Genomic DNA, 10,420 nt, shown 5'->3' on the forward strand with positions numbered 1-10,420 from the left:
ACAGAGTTTTGTCAGTCATAGCAAACACCTTCTTCCAACAATAGTGGAAAATTACTCAGTCTTTAAAAAAGAAAGAAATCTTATCATCTCTAACAGCATGGATAGACCTAGAGGATATTATGTTAAGTCAAACAAGTCAGAGAAAGGCAGATAATGTATGATTTCACTTACATGTGGGATCTAAAAAATGAAACAAATGAACAAACAGAACTAAACACAAACAGAAATGACAGTAGCAACTGCCAGAATGGCAGAAGCAACAACAATCAAAGGAGCACTAGCCAGAGGGGAAGAGAAAACCGGCCAGAAGCCATCTGAAGCCAGAGCGATAAGGCTGTATGCCCAGATTCCCCCTGTAGAGAAGATGGACGCATCATTGTCCACACTTTCTAACTGTGAGAAGCTTTCACTGACTACAAACTGCATTGAAAAAACTGCAAACCTGAATGACTTAAAAACCTTAAGAATATTGTCTTTAGGAAGAAACAACACAAACAACTTAAATGAACTGGAAGTAGTAGGGGACACATTAGAAGAACTGTGGATCCCCTACAATTTTACTGAGAAGTTGAAAGGGACCCATGTAATGAAGAAACTGAAGATTCTCTACATGTCTAATAACCTGGTGAAAGATGGCTGAATTTGTGAAGCTGGCAGAACTGCCATGCCTAGAAGACCTGGTGTTTGTAGGCAATCTCTTGGAAGAGAAACATTCTGCTGAGAACTGGATTGAAGAGGCAACCAAGACAATGCCCAAACTGAAAAAGCTAGATGGTACCCCAGTAGTTAAAGAAGATGAGGAAGAAGATAACTAACACTACATTTTCCACTTTGTATTAACTTCTTTAAATGTCTTAAGAATAGATAAGTTTTGTATAGTTGTCTATTTTAAAGATTCTGTGTGAAGCAAATGGTTCTTAAACCTCTCATTCCTTTCTTATATTCTCTTAAACCTATTCAGTATTTCTCCAACAATAGCACCAACCTTATATATTCTAGTTCTCTTTTTAGAAACTATACATTTTCAGTTTTTTATTCAGTCCCAGTTACCTTCTGTGTGGCCTCATCTACTGAAACCTTTATAGTCCGGTCATTTTTAACAACAAAAGAATAAGTGTGTTGCTTTATTCGGTTTGTTTAGAATTTTTTAGGCCAGGCATTTAGATATATATACCTAACTTTTGAATCTGTAGGCCATCTTTCCTGAAGGTCCATCTCTTTATGACTCAGAAGCACAAACATGTCATGCCTTTGGTTTGGGAAGAGTTCCTCTTAGAAATACAGCAGCAGCCCTAGAATCAAGACACCAAAGTTGAATTAGAAGAGTTAGGGTGAAAAAAGGAAAAATTAGTACCTTGGTGGCCTTATAGCCCATGTTATATTTACCTATCTTTTGTTCCACAAGTGTGTGCATTGTCAACTGGAATTTACATTGTGTTAACCTGCACATCCACTCAAGTCCTGGGCACAATCAGCCAATTGTTCTATGATCCAAGTCAGTGGTTAAAATGACTGTCATGATTGCCCCTTTGACCAATACTTTGGCCTTATAACACATGTGGACCTGATCTTAGGCAAACGTTTTTGGTTTATAGTTCCTCATTTGTTAGATAAGGAAATGTATATAAGCAGTAGTTATATTTGAATTCCTAGCCTAAATGTTGACTATTCATATTTTTTAAATTTTTCCCTAATAACTTTGGTCTATTGACTCTCATGTTGAAAGAAGTAATTGTTGTAAAGGTATAGAACTTAAAAGACTGAATTTGGTACCTTTCAATAAGTCAAATTTAGTATTTCAAAGTATATTTTTAGAAATGTTTAAGTTAAACAGCTCTAAAAATGAATTATGTAAATAGTTGTGGAAGGAAAAGAGATATCTCATTACAGAATCCCAGGCAAATTGCAATATTTTTAAGGACTGCCTCTTCTGTGAAGGATACTAGGTGATTTAACCTCAGAACTGCAAAGCAATAGCTGGATGCAGAGTTTAGAATTTATCATATATGAAAAACTGTTTTTGGAAAATGCAAGATATGGTAGTCAGTAATCCAGATGAAGTCCATAGTAAGCCATGACTGAGTCATAACAGATTGCAAAAAAGAAGTCAAGAAGCTCTCTGCCAAACTCCGAAAGTCCCTCAATCAGAGACTATTAATGCTTGCTATTAATATTTCCCCATTTAATTGTGTAAAACCAGTCAAAGAAACAAAACTGGTCCTGGCTTTCAGAAGTTTTCAGCTATCATTTTAGTAGGAACTACAGGATTTCTCTGAATCACTCTGATCAAAAGGGACCACTGCTTTGACAATCAATTCTAAACAAAAGTTTAGTACCTTTTTAGCTTACTTTTGCTCTTCCTTAGTTTGATAGGAAGAAATCTTTGCTCTGACTGGCTTATACAGTCAGAGCCTTTGAGTATTTCTTTTCAGAAACATAGACAATGAGAATTACCCTTAGTGATATTTAAGGCCCATAAACTAAGAGGAAAGATGATCTTTTCTTGTACTTTGCACTTCATCTAGTAGGTAAGTTTGAAGCCATGTTGCTATGCATGGATGTATTTTCAAAAGTTACACTGGAAGTGAATATAATAGGAAATGAATGAATGACTTCATATTGAATTTATTTATAAAATGGTTTACACTGTTGATTTTTTTAATTCTGTAGTATAGAAACTAATTTTCTGTTTCTCCTTTAAAAAATTAATTGGAGGCTAATTGCTTTATCTCCTTGTTTCTTAATGTCTTTTAGTCACTGGTAGTTCTCAGAGAAGTATAAGGTGCTTTTCTGTATTCATTTCACACAAAATTTATAATTCAGTTTCACTCAACAAATATTTGAATGACTTCTGTGCATCCTTTTCTTAGAATTAGAGCCAGAATTCATGTCATTAGAAAACAAAAGATAAGGTATATGAAGAAGTTTAGAATATTCTTTCAAATAATTCTTTATGTCATCCTTTACTGCTGCAAATTTAGCTGATAGTAAATATTTTTCATTTATGCTTCTTGGATTAGATATTTGACCTCCTTGGAATGGATTCTTCTCTGTGTTCCTTGTTTAAAATATAATGCCGGATGTGAGAGTTGGACTGTGAAGAAGGCTGAGCGCCGAAGAATTGATGCTTTTGAACTGTGGTGTTGGAGAAGACTCTTGAGAGTCCCTTGGACTGCAAGGAGATCCAACCAGTCCATTCTGAAGGAGATCAGCCTGGGATTTCTTTGGAAGGAATGATGCTAAAGCTTAAACTCCAGTACTTTGGCCACCTCATGTGAAGAGTTGACTCAATAGAAAAGACTCTGATGCTGGGAGGGATTAGGGGCAGGAGGAGAAGGGGAAGACAGAGGATGAGATGGCTGGATGGCATCACTGACTCGATGGACGTGAGTCTGAGTGAACTCTGGGAGTTGGTGATGGACAGGGAGGGCTGGCGTGCTGCAATTCATGGGGTCGCAAAGAGTCGGACACGACTGAGTGACTAAACTGAACTGATAGAAATCTATGCCACATAAATATAACAACATAGATAAATCTCTAAAATATGATGTGTAAAAAGATTAAATTTCAAAAGGTAAGATGAAATATTATGCCAGTATTGTTTAAAGTTTAAAAACACATAACACTATGTTATTAATGGACACACATAAGGCAGAAGTATAAAAACAAACATGGAAAGAATACATACCACCTCGAAGATGGTCATTATCATGAGAAAAAAGAGAAAGAGATGAAAAGGCTGGGTTTTACCTTATCTAGAGCTTTTTGATGATTCAAGAAAAAAACAGAAGCAAATAAAGTGAAATCTGCCTGGTGCACATACAGGTGTTAGTTACACTATTTTGTGCATGTTTGCTATATTTCATAATGGAGAAAGTTGGAAGACATGGCTGAAGTGAAAATGAAAGGACACATAGTCAACTATTTTGCCATAAACTTGATTGACATCCTTAACCAGGTGACTCTGAAATATGATCCAGAATCATAAAGTGTCTAGAATAATTCTTATGGAATGGAGTTCCCCACCTATCTTTTTTTTCCAGGATGGCTTCTCAAGTCAAATAACTTTGGATTCATGGGGATGGGCCTAGTATTAGAATCATGATGTGTTATTATGCATTCCTTTCTCAATTCAATATTACTAAATGCTCACTCAGTCCGAAATACTATACTAAGCTTCCAGCCTCTTCAAAACCTAATTTCTTTCCAAGCTAAATGATAGCAACCAGTATTGACTCTAGATGGTGAACTAAATAGGTGTGAATCTTACTCTACAAACTTGGATGCACAAGATATAAAACATTAGTTTTTAAAAATTAAAACTATAGCCCCATTTGAAAGCTGATAGGAAATTTAGTCTTATTTTCTTTTGGTGCCCTGGTTATACTAGGTTGGTGCAAATGTAATTGTGTTTTTGCATTGTTAAAATTTGCTGTTTGATATTAAAACACTTTCTAATTAAACATGGATATGTCGCTGCTGCTACTGCTGCTAAGTCGCTTCAGTCATGTCTGGCTGTGCGACCCCACAGACGGCAGCCCACCAGGCTCCGCCGTCTCTGGGCTTATATTGCATTTTAATACTCGTTTTTTGCTTTATGTTTTTTTTTCTAATGATATTTCTTGCTGTTAATTTTATATTTATTTTAGACTAGAGAAATGATGTTAGACACAAAGGAAATTTGAGTAATTTTAAAATTTGAGTTCAAAATGCATCGTAAAGCAGTGGAGACAACTTGCAACATCAACAATGCATTTGGCCCAGCAACTGCTAATGCATGTACAGTGCAGTGATGGTTCAAGAAGTTTTGCAAAGGAGATGGGAGCCTTGAAGGTGAGGAGCACATTGGCTGGCCATTGGAAGTTGATAACAACCAATTGAGAGCCATAATTAAAGCTGATCCTCTTACAACTACACAAGAAGTCACTGAAGAACTCGACATTGACCATTCTATGGTTGTTGGGCATTTGAAGCAGATTGAAAAGGCAAAAAAAGCTCAATAAGGGGGTGCCTTGTGAGATGACCGCAAATCAAAAGAAATGTCATTTTGAAGTGCCATCTTCTCTTATTCTACACAACAACAAGACATTTTTCAATCAGATTGTGATATGCGATGAAAAGTGGATTTTCGACAACAACCAGCGATGACCAGTTCATCCTTCAGTTAGATCTTGAAGAAACCCCAAAGCACTTCCTAAAGCCAAACTTGCACCCAAAAAAAGGTCAGGGTCACTGTTTGGTGGTCTGCTGCCCATCTGATCCACTACAGCTTTCTGAATCCCAGTGAAACCATTTCATCTGAGAAGGATGTTCAGCAAATCTATGAGATGCATGGAAAACTGCAGTGCCTGTAGCTGACACTGGTCAACAGAAAGGGCCCAGTTCTTCTCTATGATAATGCCCAACTGTACATCTCACAACCAGTGCTTCAAAAGTTGAATGAATTAGGCTACGAAGTTTTGTGTCATCGACCATATTCACTTGACCTCTCGCCAACTGATTACCACTTCTTCAAGCATCTTGACAACTTTTTGCAGGGAAGATGCTTCCACAACCAGCAAGATGCTGCAAACGCTTTCCTAGAATTGGCAAGTCCCAAAGTACAAGAATAAACAAACTTATTTCTCATTGGCAAAAAAAAATAAAACATAATGCCATTTTAGTGGATTGTTCAATTTCTTCTATTCCTGTAGTGATGGATCAGTGAAAGTGAAAAGTGAAGGTCTCTCAGTTGTGTCTGACTCCTTGTGATCCTATGGACTGTAGCCCTCAGACTCCTCTGTCCACGGAATTCTCCAGGCCAGAATCCTGGAATGGGGAGCTGTTTCCTTCTCCAGGGGATCTTCCCAACCCAGGGATTGAACCAGGGTCTCCTACATTGCCCCCACATTCTTTACCAGCTGAGCTACCAGGGAATCAGTACAGTATTTTAATTCTTCACAGGAAATTTTATTATAGCCTACTGAGGAATCCAGCTTTCCTATGTTCCCTAATTCTAAGCTTATGTTTGTATAACCCAGTCAGGTCTTGAAAGATTTTTGTGTTCTTTGTAAATAGGAGTTTGTTCCTTTAAACCAGAGTTTCTAAACCTGGCACTATTAATATTTTATGCTGGATAATGTTGCGGGGGATGGCTGTTCTTTGTAGTATGGGATGTTTAGCAGCATCTCTGGCTTTTACCCACTAGATGCCAGTAGAGCACTCTCCCAAGTTGTGACAACCATTGTCTTTAGACATTGCCATCTGTCCTCTGGGAAATAAGGGTGGGAACAGATTTGCCCCTGGTTAAGAACCAGTGCTTTGTAGCAACATTCCTTTTTCCAAAGTCCATTTGTTTTCAGTTTGTAATCGTATGCTACCTGAGTTGTTTCAGAGAAGGTGATGTATTTGATAATCATGGATGGAAGGAAATAGTCACTGGTGTTTTCTTTTGTAATGCTCTTTTTAATAATTTTTATGTAATATTAGAAAGGCAGGGCTGGAAGGCTCAACTTATGTTTTTCAGCAGGGTCTCCACTTTTATTGTTTAGCATTCTTAGTTATTTTTGGACAATAAGTATTAACCTAACTCTCCTTGCTATCAACAGAATCCAACTTTATGATAGTTTTGCTTTCCCTCTGAAGTTTAAGGTAACCCACTCCAGTGTTCTTGCCTGGAGAATCCCAGGGATGGGGGAGCCTGGTTGGCTGTCGTCTATGGGGTCACACAGAGTCAGACACGACCGAAGTGACTTAGCAGCAGCTGAAGTTTAACATTTTGAGTATAATTTAGAAAACAGATCATCATTCTTTAGGTGTTCTTGATTCATTCATTGTCCAATAATACACAAATTTTGTAGACTGTAGCAGTCATTAAATAAGAAAATATGTATAAAATTTGGTAATTATATATGAAAGTATCTGGTGTAGACAGTGGTTTTGCATGTGACCAGAAGAATGTCTGGTCAAGATAACTTGGCTGGTAACTTGGTATGGTTACTGGATCTATTCCACAAATAGAGGTGGCATAAGACATGTTAATGTGGTTCCTCTGTAGAAAGAGAAATTTTGACTTGAATAGATACTTCTTCTGATACCTCTTACCAGTGGTCTAAAGTAGAATAAGGAGGAGTAAGAAATGAATCTTAACTCTTAACTTATCCTCAGAGTTGGTGATGTATAAGTTGAGTTGAAGGTAGTTGTCTATGTGACCCAAAATCTTCTAGCTGGATTTTTCTTAGGACTAAATGGAAAAAGCATAGGGCCTAGAAAGGTTGGATTAAGTCATTAGCTTTAAAAAAAAAAAAAAACTGGGGGGAAGTGTCAAAGCATCAATCATGAGTAATCTAATTGTCTAACTGCAATCTGATTGTTCACAAAGACCTTACATTATAAATATTGGCAAAGGGAGAAAAATAACTGTTAAATTGAAAGTTATCCTTTAGCAGAAAGCAATTCCTTTGGCATGCATTTTATTTGGCCTGCTTAATATGTCTGTAAAAACAAATTCAGTGCAGCAGAGCTGGTGCTTCTAACACAGCTAACTTGACCATATTCCTTTATCTTCACTTTAGCAAGAGTGTTTTTAAAGTTTTAAAGTGCAATCAAAAAATATTAAGGGTATGTTTTTTTTTAAATCACTGAGCTTTTAGAAATCATTTATATCTCCATTCCTGTCTTATTATCAACCAGTGAATACAAAGAAAAAAAATGAACAACTAGACTGAGTCTCACCTTTTTCTAACCTAAGATAAATTTTCACTTGACATTTGGAGGAGTCATAACTGGATTCTAGTTAATTTCCCATATTGGGCTGGTTAGAAGGGAACCAGCCAACCAAATTATAATCTAGCAAATTTAACAAGGAGGTGGGGGAGAAGAAGCTATTTTACAGTAGATTTGCACTTTAAAATAAATTGGATGCTGGTGAAAAGTACTCTCAAAGGGCAGATGGATAAATACCTAGCCTGCATTTGGATATTAGAAAGTTAAAGTTCATCCTTGCTCGTTCTAAGCCCACTGGAGCTGTAGTTGTGTGTCAACATAATCAGAGTCAGGATTTCCCTATTTCCCTAGTTGGTGTCATCTTCTATGTCTGCTACATCAACAGTCATCCCTCTAGGGGATTTATTAAGTAGAATTCTGTTACTCAGAATGGAAACTTTGTGAGTTATCTTTCCTACATCTAGGTTTTAAAAATTAATTTAGATGTTGGCTAGATTAAGTTGTGGCTAATGTTACAAGGGTGAGACGTTCTTTGCTTTTTTGATCATCAGGGTACTTGCCTCTGAGGTGCTATTGCCTAGAGGGATCAATCTCATCAAAAGACCAGTGAGTTGGTAGCCATAGAGAACATACATATAGGCAGCTCCTTCTCCCAGGGTGTCAGTCATGGTCACAAGCATCATTCCAGAGTCTTTGGCTTCTAGAACCAAAGACTCCATTCTTCTCCATTTTGAAGAACATTTTAACATGTATTAATACTTTGGTATTAATTATCTTTTATATGCAGGAATTCTGTAGCATGACTTTATGACTAAACTTATTGTGTTAAATTATTTAGAAATGTTGAGTTTCCAAATGTTATTTTGTGAGACTTGTTTTAAAATAGTAATAAATTGTATTATCTAAAAAAAAAAAAAAAAACATACACAAACAGATTCATAGATCTAAAGAACAAACAGGTTGTTGCCCGAAGGGAGGGAGGTAGGGAGATAAGTAAAAGAGGTAAAGGAGATTAACAGGCACAAACTTAAAGTTTCAAAGTGAGTCACTCGGCTGAAATGTACACTGTGGGGAATATGATCAATATTTATATAACATCTTTGTATTGTGACAGATTGTAACTAGACTTGTGGTGATCATTTTGTAATGCATAGAAATAGCAAATAACTACATGTGTCCCAGGAACTAACATATGGGTTCAATTATGCTTCAAAAATAAACAAACTCTTAGAAAAAGAGATTAGATTTGTGGTTACCAGAGTTGGGTGATGTGACAAGGGGGATTGAATGAAGATGGTCGAAAGGTACAAACTTCCAGTTATAAGATAATTACTAGGTATGTAATGTATAACATGACTAATATAATTAACACTGTTGTGTATTATATATGAGAGTTATTGAGAGAGAAATCCTAAGAATTCTTGTAACCAAGCAGGATCACATGGGGCCTTCCTGGGAGCAGATCTCTCCTCCATATCGTCTGCTTAGCTCCTCTCTGAAGTACTAAGATAAGAGAATCTGATGTACATTTCCTGAGTTGTTTTACAGATGTGAAAAATCCCCACAAATGGAAGACGTTAACTACTTGATGACCATGAGCACATAGGCTTAGGCCTAAGGACTGATGGTGTTAACCCCTGTGACACTACCCTGTTACCTCACCATCACCCAACTAGAACTGTGCATGAGCTGATCACATAACCGAGAATGCCCCTCCCTCACGTTGCTCTTAAAATGGTTTCCTGAAACCCTTTGTGGAGTTTAGGGGTTTTGAGTTCCACCCACCCACCTGTTCTTCTTATATTGGTGCCTTTATAATAAAGCTGCACTTTCCTTCATCACAACTGGTATCAGTACATTGACTATAGCACATGGATGAGTGGGCCTGGGTTTGGTTCAGTAACATTCTCATCACAAGGAAAAAATATTTTATTTTGTATTCCTCTGAGATGATGGATGCTCACTAGATTTATTGTGGTAATCATTTCCTGATATATGGAAGTCAAATCATTATGCTGTACACTAAACTTATACAGTAGTATAAATTTGGCCTTGGAATATGGAATGAAGCAGGGCAAAGACTAAGAGAGTTTTGCCAAGAAAATGCACTGGTCATAACAAACACCCTCTTCCAACAACACAACAGAAGACTCTACACATGGACATCACCAGATGGTCAACACCGAAATCAGATTGATTATATTCTTTGCAGCCAAAGATGGAGAAGCTCTATACAGTCAACAAAAACAAGACCAGGAGCTGACTGTGGCTCAGATCATGAACTCCTTATTACCAAATTCAGGCTTAATTGAAGAAAGTAGGGAAAACCACTAGACCATTCAGGTATGACCTAAATCAAATCCCTTATGATTATACAGTGGAAGTGAGAAATAGATTTAAGGGCCTAGGTCTGATAGATAGAGTGCCTGATGAACTATGGACTGAGGTTCGTGACAATGTACAGGAGACAGGGACCAAGACCATCCCCATGGAAAGGAAATGCAAAAAAGCAAAATGGCTGTCTGCGGAAGCCTTACAAATAGCTGTGAAAAGAAGAGAAGCAAAAAGCAAAGGAGAAAAGGAAAGATATAAACATCTGAATGCAGAGTTCCAAAGAATAGCAAAAAAAGATAAGAAAGCCTTCCTCAGCGATCAATGCAAAGAAATAGAGGAAAACAACAGAATGGGAAAGACTAGAGATCTCTTCAAGAAAATT

At 37.1% G+C, this 10,420-nt stretch overlaps 1 pseudogene; it reads left to right on the forward strand.

Moving 5' to 3' along the window:
* The first annotated feature begins 247 nt into the window (after positions 1 to 247).
* On the forward strand, positions 248 to 871 carry LOC147342479 (dynein axonemal light chain 1 pseudogene; annotated as a pseudogene).
* The last annotated feature ends 9,549 nt before the right edge of the window (positions 872 to 10,420 follow it).

This window comes from Bos grunniens, chromosome 29, assembly GCF_055505025.1.
Source record: "Bos grunniens cultivar Pamir isolate PY7600 chromosome 29, Bosgru_T2T1.0, whole genome shotgun sequence".
NCBI classification, from domain to species: domain Eukaryota; kingdom Metazoa; phylum Chordata; class Mammalia; order Artiodactyla; family Bovidae; genus Bos; species Bos grunniens.